The 21,818-nt window shown below is 38.4% G+C and overlaps 1 long non-coding RNA gene across 2 annotated transcripts in view; it reads left to right on the top strand.

Moving 5' to 3' along the window:
• The window catches only part of LOC123379161, a 53,013-nt gene extending 36,870 nt beyond the window's left edge, over window positions 1-16,143 (top strand). The window contains exons 4-5 of one of the 2 annotated variants that reach the window (XR_006583248.1): window positions 11,082-11,175; window positions 15,355-16,143. This is a non-coding gene — a long non-coding RNA (uncharacterized LOC123379161). Of the gene's footprint in view, window positions 1-9,403; window positions 9,877-11,081; window positions 11,176-15,354 lie in introns of those variants that run through there. The other variant, XR_006583249.1, reaches the window with a different exon arrangement.
• Window positions 16,144-21,818: the final 5,675 nt, after the last annotated feature.

Below are 21,818 nucleotides of genomic sequence, written 5' to 3'. Positions count from 1 at the left end.
TTTTGCTTGTTTTTGAAATTTATGTAAATGAATTCTTGTACTATGTACCCTTCTGTGTCTTCTTTAGCTCAACATTATGTTTTTGAGATTCATTCGTGTTGTTTGTGTGGCAATAGTTTGTTTATTTGTATTGCTATGTGTCATGCCATTTTATAAAAGTACCACAATGTATTTATTCAGTCTACTCTTGATGAACATTTGGTTTATTTCTAATTTGGAGCTATTATGAATTGTGTGCGATGAACAATCTTGTACATATCTTTTCGGTGAACATACATACACACTTCATGTATATATAGATGGTGTATCACAAGTGGAATTGCTGCACCAACTTTAGTAGATACTGCCAAATGGCTTTCCATAATAGTTACACAAATTTACACTGTTACCACCAATTACTTCAAAACCACATTTGAATGTATAGTATATATCATTATGGTTTTAATTTGCATTTCCCTGAAGTTCAATATAGTTGAGCACTTTTCTATATATTTATGGCAATTCAGGCAATTCACCTTTATGAGGTGCCTGTATAAGTCTTTTGCCCATTTTCTATCAGGCTGCCTGCATTTTTCTTTTCTTTCTTTTTTAATGTTTATTTATTTATTTTGAGAGAGAGAGAGAGTGGGGTAGGGGCAGAGAGAGGGAGAGAGAGGATTCTAAGCAGGCTCCACACTGTCAGCACATATCCTGCCGCAGGGCTCAATTTCACAGACTGTAAGATCATGACCTGAGTCTAAATTGGGAGTTGGATGCTTAAACCACCTGAGCCACCAGTGCCCCTTCCTGTATTTTTCTTAAGGAATTCCTATATTCTTGGAATTAATCCCACTTGGTTTTGTTGAACTATCCATTTGCATATTACTAGATTTGATTTACTGTTTGTTTAGAATTTTTGCTTTTAAATTCATGAAAGTGATTGGCTTGTAGTTTTCTATTCATGTAAACTCCTTTTCAGGTCTTAGTAACGAGTTTATACTGGCTTCATGAAACAAGTTGGGAAATGCTCCCTTTTTTTCTATATTCTGGAAGAATGTATATAAGGTTGATAGTATTTCTTTTTATTTTATTATTTTTTTACTTTTTATTTATTTATTTATTTATTTTTTCAATGTTTTTTATTTATTTTTGGGACAGAGAGAGACAGAGCATGAACGGGGGAGGGGCAGAGAGAGAGGGAGACACAGAGTCGGAAACAGGCTCCAGGCTCCGAGCCATCAGCCCAGAGCCTGACGCGGGGCTCGAACTCACGGACCGCAAGATCGTGACCTGGCTGAAGTCGGACGCTTAACCGACTGCGCCACCCAGGCGCCCCTTTTTTTTTTTTTTTTTTTTGAATGTTTACTTAATTATTTTGAGAGAGATAGCAAGAGCAGCGGAGGGGCAGAGAGAGAGGGAGAGAGAGAATCCCAAGCAGGCTCCATGCTGTCAGCACAGAGCCAGATACGGGGCTTGATCCCATGAACCATGAGATCCTTACCTGAGCTGAAATCAAGAGTTGAATGCTTAACCAACTGAGACACCAAGTTGCCCTGGTATTTTTTTTTTTAATGTTTACAATAATTTATCAGTGGATGGACATATGCTTAGTTTTTTTTTTTTTTTTTGTGGAAGGGTTTTAATAACAGATTTGATTTCTTTAATGAAATTAAAATGTCCTCAGTAACAGATTTAATTGTTAATTTTTTTGAGAATTTGTCGATTTCCTCTAAATCATCAAATTTATTGACATAAAGTTGTATGCCAGTTGTATGTAACATTTATTACTTTAGTGTCTCAATGATCTGTAGTGATGCCTGCTCCTCATTCCTAGTATTTGCAATTTGTATCTCCTCTTTTTCAAGAATAGTCTTGCTAGAGGGTTATCAATTTTATCATTCTTTTCAAATAACCAACCTTTAGCTTTGTTGAAATTGTTTTCTATTGTAAGTTTGCTTTCTATTCCACTGATCACTTGTTTTATCTTTCTTATTTTCTTTCTTCTATTTTATTTGTGATTGCTGTTCTTTTTCTAGTTTCTTGAAACGAGCTTAGATCATTCCTTTTCTGCCATTTTTTTCTAATATGGGTCTTCAGTTACTTTTTTTTTTTTTTTCAACGTTTATTTATTTTTGGGACAGAGAGAGGCAGAGCATGAACGGGGGAGGGGCAGAGAGAGAGAGGGAGACACAGAATCGGAAACAGGCTCCAGGCTCTGAGCCATCAGCCCAGAGCCTGACGTGGGGCTCGAACTCACGGACCGTGAGATCGTGACCTGGCTGAAGACGGACGCTTAACCGACTGCGCCACCCAGGCGCCCCTTCAGTTACTTTAAGTACACCACACAAGTTTTGATAAATTGTTTTGATCTTCCTTATCATTATCTTCTAATTTCTATGTGTGATTTAACTTAGAAATGCAATGTCTAATTTTTTTTTAATGGGAATTTTCTAGTTAATTGATTTCTACCTTAATTCCATCATGGTCAGAGAACAAATTCTATATGACTGCATCTTTAAATTTTATTAAACCTTGCTTAATGTTGCAGCACAAAAAACTTGGCAGGTATTCCATTTGCACTTGAAAAAAATGAGTATTCTGACATTGTTTGGAACATTGTTCTATAAATATGAATTAGCTCAAGTTCGTTAATTTTATTGTTCAGAATTTCTATAACCTAACTGATTATTTCACCTATCCAATCATCTATTAAGAAAGGTGAGTGAGGGGCGCCTGGGTGGCGCAGTCGGTTAAGCGTCCGACTTCAGCTAGGTCACGATCTCGCGGTCCGTGAGTTCGAGCCCCACGTCAGGCTCTGGGCTGATGGCTCAGAGCCTGGAGCCTGTTTCCGATTCTGTGTCTCCCTCTCTCTCTGCCCCTCCCCTGTTCATGCTCTGTCTCTCTCTGTCCCAAAAATAAATAAACGTTGAAAAAAAAAATTAAAAAAAAAAAAGAAAGGTGAGTGAAAGTTTACTAACTATGATTGTAGATTTATCTGTTTCTTCATTTACTTATGCCAATTTTTGCTTTATATGGGGGGGGTACAGATTTAGAATTATGATATTCTCCTCATGCATTTGAGAATATTTTCATTATAAAGTATCTCTTTCAATGTTTTAACAGTTATTACCTTAAAGTATAGTTTGTCTGAAATTTGTATCTTTCTTTTGGTTAGTATTACATATGGCATATCTCTTTCCATTCTTTTAATTATAACTTTTCTTTATCCTTACAGTTAGCATATGTCTTTTTACTTAGAATGTTGTGAATTTTGCTTCTATATATGTCTGAAATTCTCAAATGTTTTGTGATAATATTTAGCCCATTTTTATTTAGTATAATTACAATAAATTGAGGTTTATAGTTAAATTTTTATTTGTTTTCTATTTATCCAACCTGTTTTAGCCTCCTTTTTCTCTCATTCATTGTCTCCTTTTTAATTAAACAAATCTATTTGTTGTTATTTCATTTTTCCTTATGACATCTTATATTTATACTTTCTTTTAATAGTCTTTCAGTGGTTATCCTAAAGATTACAGCATGCATCACTGACTTATCACAATTACATCAAATTTTTTCTCTTGTGTCTCCCTTGAAAATGCTACACCTTAGGGTGCCTGAGTGGCTCAGTCAGTTAAGCGTCCGACTTCAGCTCAGGTCACGATCTTGCGGTCCGTGAGTTCGAGCCCCGTGTCGGGCTCTGGGCTGATGGCTCAGAGCCTGGAGCCTGCTTCCGATTCTGTGTCTCCCTCTCTCTCTGCCCCTCCCCCGTTCATGCTCTGTATCTCTCTGTCTCAAAAGTAAATAAAACGTTAAAAAAAAAGTTTAAAAAAAATTAAAAAAAAATTAAAAAAAAGAAAATGCTACACCTTAGAACACTTTAACTCCATATAGTTCTCCCACCTTTTTCATTATTATTGCATGAATTTTACTTTTTCTATATATTATAAACCCAGCAGATATTAGTATTAATGGTTTTCTGTCAAGATTTGTTTATATGTTACCTTTTCTGGTGTTCTTTGTTCTTAATATTTCTCTTTTTCCATCTAGAGTGATTTTTCTTCTAAAGTTTAGTTAGAAATTTCACTTATAAAATCTCCCTTTAGTTCCTTTTTTTTTAAGTGAAGATCTGCTACCAAAAAATTCTCTTCACTTGTGTTTCCTGAAAAATACATTTATTTTAGCTTATTTTTGAAGAATATTTTTGCTGAGTATAAAATCCTAGGTTGACAGATACATTTTTTTCATGACTTTAAAGATATCATTCTGTTTTCTTCTGGACTCTATTATTTCTGTGAAAACCCAGGTATAATTCTTTTTGTTACTTTTTTAAAGATAATGAACCTATTTTTGGTATTTAAAATTTTTTCTTATCATTTTTGGTTTTCATCAGTTTTTACTCTGATATACCTTGGTTTGTTTTCCTTTTATTTATCCTGTTTGGGTTTTAAGCACTTCTTTAATCTGTAGGTTTATCAGTTTAGGAAAATTTTCAATCAGTTTATCTTCAAATATTGCTTGTGCTCTGACCTTTCTTTATGTATTCAATTGACATATATGATAGAGCTTTTTACTGTCTCCCATGTGTTCCTCATGTGCTTTTCTATTTTTCACTTTTATTTTTCTCTGTACTGCAATTTGGATATTTTTGTGTTGTGAAACGCCATTTTGTGGAGCTCATTGTTTTCCAATTCTGGAATTTCCATTTCTTTCTTTTTTTGTTTTTTTAAATAGATTCACACTCTTTGGTAAAAGTTTTCATCTTGTTTTCTATTTTCTCTACCTTTTCTCTATTTTCTTTAGCATCTTAATCATAGTTAAGATCCTTGTATCCTAACATCAATATCTGCAGCACCTGTAAGTCTGTTTCTCTTATCTTTTTTGTCCTCTTATCTGTGATCATATGATTCCATCTGTAGCACACCCAGTATTTTTTTATGGAATGCTAGAATAGATGATGGATAGATAGATAGATAGATAGATGATATAGATACAGAGATATGGTAGCAGTGGCTCTATATAACGTTAATTACATCTAGAGAGGTTTAACTTTACTCCACTAGGCAGATAGGGTGAGAACTCATCTACTTAATTCAGTGAAGGTGTGAACTGATTCAGGCTGGTGGCAGTTTTGCAATGGCTCAGTCCACCTCTGGTTTATTTCAGTTCCTAAGACATAGTCCTTTTCTGGATGGATCCTGAACTCTAATCCTGATTAGATTAGCATGGCAAGACTGCTAAGACCTTTTCTCTGCTTTTTGAAGGCTTTCTGATACATTTCTTAGCCTTCTGAGACACAGCTTTATATTTTTAGCAAATGTGTCAAGGAGATAGCCAGCCTTATAACAGCCTCAGTTTTCCACCCCATTCTTTTCTCAGCCACTCCACTTCCCTCCTGAAAAAGATTCCTGCTATTTTTCTGTCCATCCCTCCATATGAGAGGCTAATTCCAGATTCTCATCCTCTTTCCCCATTTCCATAATCAACAAATGCTCCCAGGAAAGAAGTGGATGCAGACTCTTGTTTGAAATCTCTGAGATTTTTCCCCTTTTTTGAATATCCTCTTCTTCCCCAGTCCTAGGTTGTTTCAGCAGCTCTCCTATCCCTTGAAACTAATTGCTTTGTTTTGTTTTGTTTTGTTTTATCAAGTATTTCTAGTTGTTTCTGGCTAGATACTACTTCATCATAACCAGAAGCAAAGATCCATATTGTTTTTAAAATGGATTCTGAGGAGCCCTTGCTATGAAACAAAAGGGAACTGCTGGAAGATACACCGCCTGGAGGTTGCCTTAGTGGTGTTTTACCTCACTGTATCCAAGAGTCAGAATAAGTGGTTGTAACCACAACTCTTCAATAGCTGGCTGAATAAACACAGGCTGGCCATTCGACTTTCTCCACTTTATAAATGAGGACATTATCTGCTCTTCCTCCTCCATGTAGTTGTCAGGAGAAAAGTATTTAAGTGTTTTTGAAAGGTATATAGAGGGGCGCCTGGGTGGCTCAGTCGGTTGAGCAGCCGACTTTGGCTCAGGTCATGATCTCACGGTCCGTGAGTTCGAGCCCCGCGACAGGCTCTGTGCTGACAGCTCAGGGCCTGGGGCCTGTTTCGGATTCTGTGTCTCCCTCTCTGCCCCTCCCCTGTTCATGCTCTGTCTCTCTCTGTCTCAAAAATAAAGAAACGTTAAGAAATTAAAAAAAAAAAAGGCATATAGAATGCAAATTATGAGTATGGTCAACTAGTTCTACATGATCAAATATTTGTTGGTTTATCTAGCTATTCATTGGGTGAATATTTTCCTTCCCCAATTAGACCATAAACACTCTAAGAACAAGGTCTGTGTCTTCTACTTCCATTGTTTTCTCTGCCGTTTCAAATTTTGTGTAATTAACAAAATAGACATGTTTAAGTGTGTTGCTGAAAAAAAAATGTCAACTTACCCTGTGTCTGTCCATGTTAAAGAATTCTGAAGTGCAGGCTATAAGACTCATTTTGATTTTTATCAATCTTTATTGATAAAGTTTAGAGATTCATAATGTTATATGCTGACAAATTTGGGGGACAATTTTTGACAATTAGCTTTTTCTATTTCATCCTTTCAGTTAATAAAATCTTAGGATAAGGAATTTTCAATTATGTAGAACAGCAGATGACTTCACTTGCTGATAATCATTAGACCCAACTCTTTTTACAGTAATTACTAGTTTGCGTAAAAATGGATCACCTCTCACAAAGGGCTCACTTAAAATGAAATGCTATCTACCCATCCACTTCCCACCCCATTGACCCTTCCTTTCATCTAAAAGCAAGGGAATTGCTTATTTCAAGGTGGTCTTGAAAATCATCTAGGCATAATTAAAGTTTGCAATATCCTGTAAGTAAGCATTATATTCTAATATTTTCTGCCAAGAATTGAATTTGCTAGGCATGACACATTTATTGCTGGCAGTAGATGTACCAAAATGTACCAACACCAGGGAATTAATAAATACCACAGCCCTCCTATGGAGCAAGTTGCATGAATATTTAATAGGAAATGCATGATGAATTTCTTGCATGATTATGCAGAAAAACATTTGGGAACGGTTGCAGCTGTTACATGAACTAGCTAAGTCTCTTTTCCCCCATCTCTTTTGATCTTTATCAATCTCAATATTGTACTTTAACTTTAGCAGTAAGTATCTCCAATGATGAGTATTGCAGACACCTGTCAACATTTTAGGAAATGTGTGACTCTTCCCATATGTTATCTGTGTATGTGTGTACCTTACAACGTTCAGTCGTGCATTTTGAGGGAACAACTGAGAGGTTGTTGGAGGATAGACAGGCCATCAGGGAGACCTGACTCAAAAGAGAAGGTGGAAGAAGCTAAAAGAGTAACAGCTGCCACTCTTGTGGGTTTGTCAAATTTTCTCTGACAACACCTTTACGTCTCTAACTAAGCCCCATGAAAATATATTCCAGTCTAAATTTAGGGAAGCTTTTTGGACTGATTCTTGACATTTCTAGTATTCCCAAGATTTTCCCCCTCATTTCATGGGTATTAGATATAATTTAAGTGCTCCAGAAGTATGGTTTCTTTCAGCAGGTAAAATATTCCTTTATTCTGAAGTTGCTGCTATATTCATAAGGTTGAAATATCAGAGCACGAAATAATTTTTTTAAAAATCAAGACCCATAAAACAGGAAATTATTCATTGAAATTGTGTGAGTAATGCGGTCAGATCAACATGTATTGAAAGCCAGTTGGTTTGGGTCCTCTGGAGCTTTAAAGGGCATCTCTCTGAAACAAAAGCCACTCTTTGGTTCCATTCAAACATCCCAATTCATAATAGGTCTTCCGCATCATACTCCCAGGAAGTGGGGATTCCAGAAAAACCTCAGACTCTGGACTCTTCATAGACCGAATACAATGTTATCACATCACTGCAGGGAACTCAAACGTGCTGTTCTTGACAATAGCCTGTGACCTTTTAATGAATTGCAGGTGACAAAATGTCTCTGTCCCTTAAAGCAATTTAGTGCTTACTAGATGCCATTAAAGAGCTGACACCCCATAAATTAACAAGTGATAATTATATTCTTGGTTTCAAAACATGAAGAAAATCCTGCTTAACAATATATTTGTTCCCCAAGTGTGTAGTGAGATGAGTTGCACCTCCTAAAATGGTAACTTTATTTATTACTTTCACATTTGGGGATCTACTTTTGGTAAGAGCTCTTGGTCACCCTAGACAGAGACTCTGCAATCACAAAGATAAAAGCGTCTTTACTGAATCAAATGTTTCTGTATAGGGAAAGTTTACACAAAAGAAAGGCTATAGTTAAAATCCAAAAGCTCCAAGACACGCACCCCAGGTTAAAAAAAGAAAAAAAAAAGAAAACAAAATCATCAACAATACTAGAAAGCTACTTTCTTTTCCAAAAGTTTAAATGTCATAATGAAGCAAGACAACTTATGTTCTGGTTTCCCACCAGAACCCAAATATCTAATGCGTAGACATTCTTTGACTAGCCCAGAAAAAGTCATCAGGTGTCTCTCCCACTCTTGGCAGATGTTCAATGCTTGACACCAAGGTCCTCACAAACATATATATCCAGGATGGTCCTGAGCCACACAAAAGACATTCCCATGTCAGTAGATGAATGTTTATCCTTATCCATCACAGAACCTTCACCAGCAGCACAGCTCCTTGGGGATACAACTCAAGGTGAACAGACTCACATCACCTCCTCCTTCCATTTTGTCTAAGTCTAAACTCTAACCCATGCTTGGGCAAAAGATTAACAAGAAAAACTCATCACATGTCGAATTAACCTGAGTGCTCCACTTGTGTGGGTCCATCTTTGGCACTTCTAGAATATTTATATGCAGGCAGAAGTATGTATATCCAAGGAAAAGAAAGCTAAAGGGCTCTTGCTGTTCTACAAAGAGATAACTGACCATTAGAATATTATTTATATTGTATGAAAACTTTAGCTTCATTGAAGCAAAAAGTAGAATGGTGGTTGACAGGGATAGGATGATTGGTGGGAGGGGTAAAGGGGAAGTGTGGAGCTGTTGGTCAAAGGGAACAAAGTTTCAGTTATACACGGTAAATACTTCCTGGGGATCTAACATACAGAATGGTGACTATAGTTAAGAATACTGTCTTGTATACTTGAAATTTGCTAAATCTTAAATCTTAACTGTTCTCACTACAAAAAGAAAAAAAAACACTTTATGATGATGACTTAGTATAAACTTCAATTAGAACATGATTGTGATGAAAGAAAAGAATTCTAATTCTAATGCTCCCCAAAAGCCTTTTTCTTAACCCAGTATTATCAATTATGGTCAATTAAAGTGGCCAAAACATTTATACAAACTCACAAAAGAAAAAATATTATAAGGAAATGGGCTTTACTTCCTTTTGTATCTTTCAGGGTAATACAATGGAACTCCTCACATGAAAGAAAATGAGATAAATTTCTTTTTAAGCAAATAATATTGTTTACAGCTAATCTTCAGTACTTTAAATTTTATGTTTGGAAACTCACTCGCCCCAACTCAGACTTGGTCTGAAAGACTCCGGTTCAAGCCACCCATTGGGAAGGAACCAAAGCACAGCCACCAGCTTCCTGTTGCCTGGATCTTTTATTACCTTGGCTCATTAAAACTCCTTGTTTTTATTTGCATTTTACTCTTGGGCAACTTTATAACACAGAATAGTGATAAGCTTGCAGACTGATCCTACTCATTATGTTTAATCATAACCGCAATAAGGGAGATCATCATATCATGCCTCTATCTCAAATACACTGCTGTGATTTTAAAATAGAATTGGTACCCTACAATAGCCTTGGCACATGCCCTCTCTGTTTCTCCTTTTTTCAAGATGAGCTCTTGAAACATAAAATAAAAGGCATACAATAAACTTGGAGAGGTCCCCATTTTTAATTAGAATGTATGATTAAAATGAAGAAAAAGCCCTACTTGAAAGCAAATGTGCATGGAGAGAGAGAGAAAGAGAGAGAGAGAGAATGGATGAATATCATTAAAAGGTCAGGAAATCTTCTGTGGCTGAGCCACACATCCCTGCTCTAAAACATCCATCTTAGTGTGGGCCAAGAGGACCCCCATGTTGTTTCAGGTTGGTCTCCTGCATATTAAGGTTTACATTATAGTTTAACTGAGCCAATGCTTCAGTTTCTGGCATAAGTTACTAATTTTCTTATGCTAATGAAAAACACACATCAGCTCCTTGAAATTCCCAAAAGCAGCATCAGTTTTGCCACTAATTGCTGCACTGTTGAGGCAGTGAAGGAGAAGGAGAGTGATTACAATAGCAATATTTGGGACGGGGCTCTTTGCCTCCCTGAGTGGTCCTCTAACTGAAAACATTTGGGACTTGCCCCTGCTGGCCTTGAGTTCTCATGAATTTTAAGAAATTGGAAGCTCCCAGGAGCACCAGAGCGTGTGGAAATAATGGAACTCTGGCCTAGGAGATATGAGGAAGAAAGTCTGGCTCAAACTTCAAGCCCCAGCAGAAGGGAATTTGAGACATAACCATTTGATCTTCTGTCTCAACCTGACAAGATATTCCTTTTCAGGGCCAAATGCACGCATACTGGCTTCTCCAACAACTGATACCTAATGCATGAGAATATTCTAATGAATCTGACCAGCACAAATATAATAAATTGCTTTTCTACGAAACACAATTTTTTAAACAATCAGAGGGCTTTGGGGTGCTGAAAGTTCTCCCCAAATTTGGGGGGATCACTAGAGGGTTTTTTTTCTCCCCTGAAACCCACCTCAGGGCTTTCTCCTAGTTACTAATGCATAAAAAGTCAATTTTCCTCAATAGAATTTGTTCTATGGATAAAAACAGAAATATCACAAAAGGGTTGAAGACCCCATTACACACAATACCTCAACTTGTGCATATTCAAAACAGACATGCTCTGCAGATATTTTACTAAAATCATTTGCTGCAAAGCAGGAGCCAGGCAGGAAGCCGATGCACAATGAATTGATTTCCAAGTCTTATTTGTGGCTGATTTGAGGTTAGAGAGCATTTCTGTGCTGGGTGGAGTGGTAAAATGAATGTTTATTGTTTAGGATTTAAAAGGCCCATCATCATGCAGACTCAGTAAGGTTCTGCCACACAAAATGGAGTGCCAGGCCAGCAGGCAACTGATTCAAGTGACAAGAGGTAAGCGGCAACAGCCCTTCCATGTTAATAAAACATGTCCCAGCACTCGAAGGAACCCTAGCACAGTATGAGAGCAGATAGAACTTATTAATCAGAACTACTGCTAACTCTAATTACAGGCTTCCCCCAAGTTACAAAATAAATGGATGGCTTGGCAATAAAGCAATGTTTTGTATATTACATCCTCTATTTCCACTGAAGCCTCTCACAATTGAAAGTAAGTTTTGATAGAAAGAAATGTCTAATCCCATTAATAGGGACTGTGAGATATCTCGGTATACAATCTCCTACCTCTAACCTTGTAATCTTTAGTTCTGGCTCAAGTGCCCATCCAGGTCAGCAATAGAGATGCCTGACTCTAGTTACTCTAGTCATTAGATGGGACACCTTAAGTAAGTCCGTCTTCTCACCAAAGGAAGGTGTTGAACTAGATTAGTTTAAGGAAGATACTGGTGAATCCTAGATCCCTATGAATATCTTATGAAAGCTCTGGACCCTCTCCCCAGAAAAACACATGTACACAGATGCAGCAGTGGGAAAACACATAGAATGGCAGGAATATATCAACAGAAGCTTATTCAAGAATAGAACGCGTGGGTGGCTCCGCCAGTTGAGCCTCTGACCCTTGATTTGGGCTCAGGTCATGATCCCAGGGTCTTGGGATTAAGCCCTATGTTGGGCTCCAAGCTGATCATGGAAACTTCTTGAGGTTCTCTCTCTCTCTCTCTCTCTCTCTCTCTGCTGCTGCTCCCGTAACACACATGCACACACATTCTCTCGAATAGAATCGAATCGAATCCTGGTCTAAAACCCCTGAGCCAGACAATCTAAGGTAATCTGAGCTTTAAAACCTATGATTTTAGTTTCTTGAGCAACTTCCACATGGGAATGGTAGATTATAGACATTAGATTGAGGCACATTAAATACATCAAATACCAACCTGTACCATGATGAAATAAGGAAAAGTTAATATGTGAATAGGTTGGAACTTAAATTATGTGTAAATGCAGGCAGTATCCATTCAATAAAGGTGGATTTCAATAAAGGAGGGATTTCACAGAGGCTGAAGATGTAATAACACAGCATTACCCTGCACTAACTTTCAACTCCACATAGTGTCTGTGCTGGCCTATGTTGTGCGGTTCATGCTACCACCATGTTGAAACTTAAAACCGAAACATTTGACATCACACCTGAAAACAATTACTCTTTCAGCTTTTAAAATTTTCATATAATAGGGGCACCTGGATGGCTGAGTCAGTTAAGTGCCTGACTCTTGGTTTTGGTCCAGGTCACGACCTCACAGTTTGTGGGTTCTAGTCCATATCAGGCTTTGTGTTGACAGCAGGAGCCTGCTTGGGATTCTCTCTCTCCCTCTCTCTCTCTCTGCCCCTCCTCTCTCTCTCTTTCTGTCTCTCTCAAAAGCAGGGGAGGGGCAGAGAAAGAAGGAGAGATAATCCCAAGCAGGCTCCGCGCTGCCAGTGCAGATCCTGAAATGGGGTTCAAACCCACCAATGGTGAGATCATGACCCAAGCTGAAGTCCCAGAGTTGGATGCCTAACTGACTGAGCCACCCAGGTGCCCCTAAAATTGTTTTTTTATTAAAATTTTCATGTAATATACTTTAAAATTCTCATGCTCATGCCTAACACTCCCTTCATGCTTGATACTATAGTCCTTAACTTAATTTACCCTTAGGTAAAGAGTACTACCGCCTATCATGGGTGAAGATAAAGGGAGATAATGATAAAATGAGGGTCAGAATAAAGATGAGGCTCATGTGGAAGGAAAGTCAGGGAAAGCTTGGTGTTTGTAGCTAAGGACTTTTTATTTCAAGGTCACTGAATCCACACACTGTTTCTACACTCTCCTTACCAAAATTTGAATCTCAAGAAGTGGTTTTTAGCTCTGTAAAGTCCATGTATGTGTGAAGAGAACTTTACAAAAAAAAAAAAAAAAAAAGAACACTGAGGAAATCAACCCAGAATTACTCTGGGAAGTTTAATACACCTAATAATGACACTAAAAAAGATAAAGTGGTAAATACTGAGTCAACTTGTATCTGCCCAACCCTAGAGTACCAAAATTAGTTCCAGTATTGATGTCACCAGCCAAGTGATAGAGCAACGTTATTACAGTGGGAAAATATACTTAAAATATATAAAATCAAATCTATCCAAAGTTTACAAAGAACTCTACAAGTCAGTGAGAAAAACAAAGACAACTCAATAGAAAAATGGGAAAGAGACTTGACATATTTCAAAAAGAAGTATATCCAATGGCCAATAAATGTAAGATAAAGTATTTAATCTCATTAGTCATCAGGATAATGCAAATTCAGATCTACTTAAATACAACTCTATAGTAGAAGATGAAACTAGAAAAGGGCTGATAACACCAATGTTGTAAAGATGTGAAGCAACTGGAACTTTCTTTTTATTTACTTATTTATTTATTTTTAATGTTTATTAGTTTTGAGAGAGAGAGGCAGAAAGCAAGCAGGGGAGGGGCAGAGAGAGAGAGGGAGCCACAGAATCAGAAGCAGGCTCCAGGCTCTGAGCTGTCAGCATGGAGCCTGACACAGGGCTCAAACTCACAGATAGGGAGATCATGACCTGAACTGAAGTCAGGCGCTTAACTGACTGAGCCACCCAGGCGCCCCTAACTGGGAACTTCATACTGCTGATAGGAAAGATGAGGACACATTTGGACATAGAAGTTTCACTAGCAGGTATGTTCAAATGAATTGCATGCACATGTACACCAAAAATTATGTGCAAAATGTTCAGAGTAGTATTAGCCATAATAGCCCCAAACTACAAACAACCCAAATGTTGATCAACGGTACAATGAATAAACATATTGTAGTATATTCACACAATAGCATATCACATGACAAATCGCACTTACATGCAATAAAACTAGTGAATTTTACAAACATCATGTTGGGTGGGGCACCTGGGTGGCTCCGACTTCGGCTCAGGTCATGATCTCACAGTTTGTAGGTTTGAGCCCTGCATTAAGCCCTGTGCTGACAGTTCAGAGCCTGGAGCCTCCTTCAGATTCTGTGTCTCCCTCTCTCTCTACCCCTCCCCCACTTGCACTCTATCTCTCTCTATCTCTCTCTCAAAAATAAACAAACATTAAAATTTTTTTTTTTAAATAATAAACATCACTTTGGGCAAAAGAGCCAGACACAAAAGAATATAACTAGGAAATCATTTATATGAATTTCAAAAATAGTCTAAACCGTAATTTTAGAATTTAGGATGTGGATTATCCTTGGGATCGATGGAAGGGATAGCATTAACAGGGATAAAGAGAGGGGTGCTTCTGTGATTTTTCTATTTCTTGACAAGAGTTATAATTTCACACATGGAACCATTTTGTGATGATTTATTGTGCTATACATATACAATCTGTGTACTTTTCAAGTATATCACACTTCTGAAAAAAATTTAAGAGAGAGAGAACATAAGTCTAAGGGCATAGACTGACTCTCAAGGGTTGAAATCTTTATTTCTCATTTATAAACTATGTGACATTGGGTAATTTATGTAATTTCTCTCAGCCTCAATTTTTCATCTTTGAAATAAGATAACAATACTTACTGGCTTTATAGTGTTCAGTGGGAAAATTCATAAAAAATTATTTAGCCTAGTAAATGTTTGCTTCTCTGTCCATCCCCTCAGTTTACAAATAAACAATCCAAAGAGACTAAGAAGTGATGGGTCTTGTTCAGGATCCCTCAACTAGCCTGTCATTGGGGCCAGAATTTAGGCTTTATTGGGTAGCACACCCGGGCAAGGACAGCTACCATACTGTGAACTGAAAGGGAGCCTTCGGGTTTTTTGTTTTGCTTTCTCCGCGTGTATCAAGAGCACAAGACAACACAAAATTTCTTCTTTGTTCTGCTCCTGGCAATTGCCACAACTTGGCTAGTCGCTGCTAAGCACCTTTGGAGAAAAGATAACAAAAGAAATCAAAGAAGCAACTAATTCAGTTAAACATTTACGGGGCATATACTATATGCCAGTCACCATTCTACACCCTTGGAATCCACCAGTAAACAAAAGGAAAAAAAATGTCGATCTCCCAATGTATTTTAGCAGACAGAAGGCAGAGAGGAGGGGAGTTAGTGAAAATTAACATGATTAAATAACATTTTACTTTTGAAGGTAATAGGTACCTGTTGTAAAACGGCTTCCTGCGAGGCCAACGGATCAGAAGACGACTGCCATGAAAAAGACAGTTGTTAGACTCCCAAGTCCCGCCAAACCACAGGAGCCACACAGGGAAGCACCAAGATCCATCGGGAGGCGGAGGAAGCAAAGGGAAAATGTGGACAAGAGCCTTTACTGTTGTTTCTACAGGAAGTAACATGTGAGGCAAGTTAAGCAGGCTTAGAATTGGCTGGTTTGAATAATTTCAGCAGGTTCTGGGGTAGGTATATGTACCTAGCCCTAGGATAATTAGGGTAGGGGAATATTATCCCTGGGTGGGTAGTTGGGCTGGGCGTGTGGGCTCTGGATGTGTTGGTTTGCATAAGAAAGATGCACTTACAGGCCAGCTGTTTACTATATCTAGGAACTGGCTAGCCCTGGAGGCGTAGTCTCTCCTGGGGTCAGCAAGGCACCAGATGTCAAAACATCAGAAACACATGGTTAATACAGTGCTCTGAAAAACAAAGAGGGCAAACATGAGAAATAATGTTGAAGAGTCAATAATCATCTCCAAATCTAGAATATTTACCAAATAAACCACCAAATGGACATGTGAATTTTCCTTAGAGTAGGTTTATGTTTCCTCTGACTTTTTTTTTATTTAGTCCTTAGCTGCCAGTGCAGAGCAGGTGAGAATGTCTGACATATGAAAATTAAAGCACAATTTGGTGACTAAGCACAACGTTATAAAATAAAATAAGAAAGGGTAGTTTGGGGGGCGCCTGTGTGGCTAAGTCGGTTGAGCATTCGATTTGGGCTCAGGTCACGATCTCATGGCTCGCGAGTTCAAGCCCCACGTCAGGCTCTGTGCTGACAGCTCAGAGTCTGAAGCCTTCTGTGGATTCTGTCTCTCTCCTTCTCACTCTCTCTCTCTCTCTCTGCCCCTCTCCCCCTTGTGCTCTGTCTCTCTGTCTCTCTCTCTGTCTCTCTCTCTTTCTCTCTCTCTCTCAAAAATAAGTAAACATTAAAAAGAAGATGAAGAAAGGGTGGTTTGGGTTATCGATGTACATGTGTGCGTAGCACAGAAGCCACCCAGACAGATAGAAGACTTAAGTCATCATTCTGCCAAAACAGCTGCTTACTTACTGCTTCCATCCTGTGCACCCAAATATTAATCTCAGCACCTCCACCTAAGAGCCACATGTAACTCTAGTTCTCTGAAGGTATGGCATGGAAATGACAGGAGAGTTTACTGTTATAGGCGATTTATTATCCATGGTCCTAGATAATGAACAATGAGAGCTATGGAACGATTCTGGCACTAATCTCTAGTCTCTTCTCACTGTGAAATAATTATCTCTAATCAGTGTCGTTCTGAGACTATTTCTGATCTAGGCCTGTGCTTAATCCTCTTCACTGTCAATCACCAAGCAATAGTAGCTGCTGGGTGGCAGTGGGCAGACCTCAGTGCATACAGAAAAACATAACGGAGGACAATTAAAAGTTGGCAAAGTGAAAGTAAGTGAGAGTTACAAATGAATAACCCAAGCAATAAATGACAAGAAGGAAAATGCTTTTGCAAACATTTTTAAAACGCTGCTATTTTACACATAATCAAGGCAATCACAACCTGTTCTAAGCACATAACACTTCTGAATAGATGGTGGGAGAGACTGGGGAGTTTTAAGAGGCCCCAGAGTGGTTAATGGGGGAATTAGCACAATTCAGAAAAGACATTAATTAGGTCAATCTGCAGTTTTGAAAAACTTTAGCACCTCTCCAATGCTATTAGTGAATTAATGACCCCAGTTACTCAACAATAGACAAAGATTAACACAAAAAATTTGGGCTGTTTAAAGCCAGTTTGAAAGGGAAGTCCAAAGAAAGAGCCAACAAAATTGGAAAACTATAATAAGAATTAATGGAAGTGTGTTTGTGAATCATAAAAACAGACATACATGAAACAATGAATTTTTTCATAAAGAACTCTTCAGCACGAATCTTACAACCAACTAAAAGGAAGAGAATGCCCGGTGATACTGAGCCTAAAAAGAGAGATGGTGTAACTTCTCTAAAAAAGAAATTTTAAGTTGTGTAAAGAGTATGAATTTACTCAATAATACTTGGGAGCAAGAAGCATTCCAAAAATGTGTTGATCTTTTTTTTTTAATATTTATTTATTTTTGAGAGAGAGAAACACAGAGTGTGAGCCAGGGAGGGGTAGAGAGGGAGAAAGAATCCAAAGCAGGCTCCAGGCTCTGAGCTGTCTGCACAGAGCCCGATTCAGGGCTTGAATCCATGAACCACGAGATCATGACTTGAACCAAAGTCGATGCTTAACCAACTGAACCACCCAGGCACCCCTGATCTTTAAGTTACATAAATTCTAATACCAAGTTTTCCTCATCATGGTGGGGTGTCATATTTTAAAAGCCTCTGCTTTGAGCATCACAGAATCGGAGATGCTTATGTAAATGTCTCAGAACAGGGAAAGGACCTGTCTCTGAATTTCACGATGGTTCTTATGGCGGCTGCTCTTGCTACTACTTACCGTCCTAGATCCTGGTCCTTCACGTTCCATCAAACAACACTGCTCCGGAAAGGGCAGGGCTCTTCTTCCCAGTAGTCTTCCAGGATGACTCCTGAAACCCTTGTAGGAATTCTACATTAGCACCCTGTAGGGCCTCATGAAGTAAGTGCAGAAGTTTTGTTAGAGAGTTTTGCAATCTGTATGTTGCAAATAACACTCTGGTTATTATGCAGATGCCTGGGATTACATAATTCAAAATGTTATTGGTTTCAAAACACAGGATACCATAAGCAAATTCTTCCAAATTTGAATAATCATTCAAATCCCTGTTATGCAACAATCAATAATGAATCAAATATCAAGAGTTCATGCTCACTTTTTTTGTGGAAAAACCAATGCCTTTGACATATTTGCCAATCAGTTCAACATGTGATATGTACACTCTCCTTTCCAATGAATGATATAAGTATCAGAATTCACTACCCAGAGCTAAAGCTTCTGCCTCCACACAAATAATTTCTGAATGTGTTGTGACTATTGTGGCTTTAAAATAAAGTAATAATTATTTTCCAGAATAACTGTCAAGTTACCATGGAAGGATCCTTTATGAATGATAAATCATGTTGACTGATTTGAATTCCCCAGGATGGTTTTCTACCTCCTCCACATCTATTTTAAGATTTGCTACGTGGGATTCCACACCATTAATCACAGAGTTTGATCAGCATTAACACATGGATCAGGGAAGTCTTCTAACACTGAAATTTCCAGTGGAGGCGGCATAACAAGATCTGGAATCTGCAGAGAGAAAGGCCTGAGTGCAAAGACATTTGATGAAGTTCTTCCAGATTTACAGACAAGTTTGCAGTAATAAAGATCAGTAAATAGATTAGTAATAAACTTCTTTAGAGGGACATAATTAAAGGGTTTGGTTCCTTTCTAGAAGAGAAGCTGAAAGAGAATTACAATCAACACAAATTTTAGAGGCACCTTTAGTGGTAATTGTGGCACTTCCCGTGAGCAAGGGCTTTGCAGTCAGTTTCTGTGTAGTTGTGCTTTATGGATTACAGAGTTTATTAGGCAGTTAGTGTCTCAGCACTTTCTTGCACTTGCACCTGACTGTGCCCAGCCCCAACATCATGAGATGAAGTGTCAAAAACAAGAAAATAGTGGTTATTGATCATCTCAACATACTAGTCATATACTAGCGTTTAAATAAGCCCTGCAGATTCATATATTTGTCAGCGCCTTGCCTGGTTTTGCTCACTCTGAGCACCCAAACACTGAATCACAAGGTCAGGTTCGAACAGCTCAGGAATCACAAGTAAACAATTAGGGTTTTGAATCTTATCTTGGGATGAAGAAAACAAAAGGACTTACTGAAAATGACTAAACCACATTCAGTAATGGGAATCCCATTCCATTTACTTCACAGGCTTGAATACACTAAACTATAAGAAAGAAATAGTGATCTTGGAAGTAGTGCCCAGTTCTGCCGCACTGTGGAACTAATGATAAGCTTAACCAGAGTGATTAAGAGAATAGTTCTGCTCCAGTTGACACGCTCGTTAGAGCTTTGCATTGCCCTCATCCTACATTTTTGAATATGTGCCATTCTGGTGGTCTAGTCAGTTCTTCAGGATGACAAGGTAGTGCTGCAGCTCTTTGTCACCCTCAGAGCTCTGTGCCTGAGGCAAGGAGCAAAAAAAGTGCTCCCACTTAAATAGAGATTTATCAAAATGTAAGTGAAACAGAAAGAAGAGGGAAGAAGCCGGGTCCTCATAGAACACCAAGGAGTCCACAGGCCTGCAGCTTACTCACCTTGAACTTGATTCTCTTACTCCATTCATGTCTGCTCTAAGAGCAGTAGAGGGAGTCACAAGTGACAAGAAAGGGGGCTTAGATTTTTGCATTACCTTTCAAATTTTATATATTGTTCTTGCTAAATAGTGCTATGAATCGGCATTCTCTGTTCAAGGGCACCATTCTTCAAGCTGTAGCAATAGGAATATTCAAACCTCTTGAGTTTTTTAAAAAAAAATACACACCATGATACCTTCTATGTGATACTAGTAATCATCCCTCCCCCCCCCCCACACACACACACGCAATAACAGGGGCCTGAGGAATTGCCAGTGGCTCACTTCTTACTGCAAATTGTGAGGGTTACAATACCACAGACTCAAAAGCCCATGGATTTTTTTTTTATATTCCAGAAAGTATACTCATGCTTGGAAATCCAAAATTAGTGCATTCCTTTTAATCTATAAAATTGAGTAACTCTAGAAGGACCACATTCTTACTTTATTTATAGCCTGGGCCTATCACAGATTCCATTTTCTCTTTCTTGACTGGAATTAATACCAGTAGCTTCTTTGGAAGCTGACACCAGATGTTCCTGGTCACTTTTTTTTTCTTCCCCTGACAGCTAATTATCATAATTATGTGAACATATCTAAAATCTATCCATGACTTTGTCCTCTGTCAACTGCAAAAGTAAGGAATCACTGAAATGAGATAACGCATCTGAGTTCTAGAAATCAGTATGTGGGTCAGGCATTAAAGGATTCAGGAGTGATGACTGGGCAACTGTGGAATTTACATTCATAATCTTTGACAAGAGTTGTATTGAAAAGATGAATCTCTCTGATACAATAGTGAGGAGTTTCCTTACTTGTCTGTGCTGGGTTGGGGGCTGTTGAGGTGCCTTAGATAAACTTCATACAACTAGCCAGTTCAAAGATTCATTGATTCAAGCTCTCATCATCATAATAAAGATTTGAAATTTTCAAAGAGAAATGGAGAGGAGAAAAAAAAAAAAAAAAAACCTGTGTAATGACCATTTGCTATGTGCCAGGCACTTCGCTAAGCATTTTACAAACATTATGCCATTTCTTCTTACCACAAACCTAAGGATAACATTCCTGATACTCTTTAGTAATTACACCCCTGGCCTGACAAATTAACGGGCATCTGACCTATCCATACCCCCTCCAGTCATTATGCCATACCACTGAGAACTGGACAATAATAAAACACAGGGTACAGACAAGAAAACTGAGGGTTAGAGAAACTAAGAAACCTGCCCAAGACATACAGCTAGAAAATGGCAGTCAGGACGTGAACACAGATCCACCTTGCTTCCTTCTGTTAGAGTGACCAGCTCCACACTAAGAGGTTTTTTGTGACCATTAGGATGGCAAGTTATCCATGACGAAATCATGCTGAATGCTCATATCACCTATGAGAGCATTGTGCTTTTGATATTTTGCACACTACCTCCATGGAAAACATTTTCAGGGTCCTTCTATTTTCTATAGACTCTAAACTCCTTGTCTCTAGCCTCTCAACTTCGCAATCCACTTTAAATCCAGTGGCCCAGTGGGTCTTATATCTAATCACTCTAGACACCTAATTACTCCCCAAATATACTTGGACTTTCCTTCTTTCTTGCTTTTGTTTATGCTCTGCTCAAGCCAAAAATGTCCTCTAGCCTAGGAGCGCCTGGGTGGCTCAGTCAGTCAAGCGTCCGACTGTGGCTCAGGTCATGATCTCACAGTTCGTGGGTTCGAGCCCCATGTCGGGCTCTGGGCTGATGGCTCAGAGCCTGGAGCCTGCTTCAGATTCTGTGTCTCCCTCTCTCTCTGCCCATCCCCCACTCATGATCTGCCTCTCTCTGCCTCTCAAAAATAAAGAAATGTAATAATAAAAAAAATTTTTTTTAAAAAGTCCTCTAGCCTTTACTCACCTATTTGAAATTCAATACCTCTTTTATTTATTTTTTTAAATGTTTTATTTGCTTTTGAAAAGAGAAAGAGCAGAGGAAAAGCAGACAGAGAGGCAGACAGAGAATCCAAAGGGGGCTCTGCGCTGACAGCAGAGAGCTCACTGTGGGGCTCAAACTCATGAACTGTGAGATCATGACCCGAGCCAAAGTCAGACCCTTAAC

The sequence above is a fragment of the Felis catus genome, chromosome C1, assembly GCF_018350175.1.
Source record: "Felis catus isolate Fca126 chromosome C1, F.catus_Fca126_mat1.0, whole genome shotgun sequence".
Lineage (NCBI taxonomy): Eukaryota > Metazoa > Chordata > Mammalia > Carnivora > Felidae > Felis > Felis catus.
The sequence above is the reverse complement of the archived record's forward strand: the minus strand, read 5'-3'. Positions and strand labels throughout refer to the sequence as shown.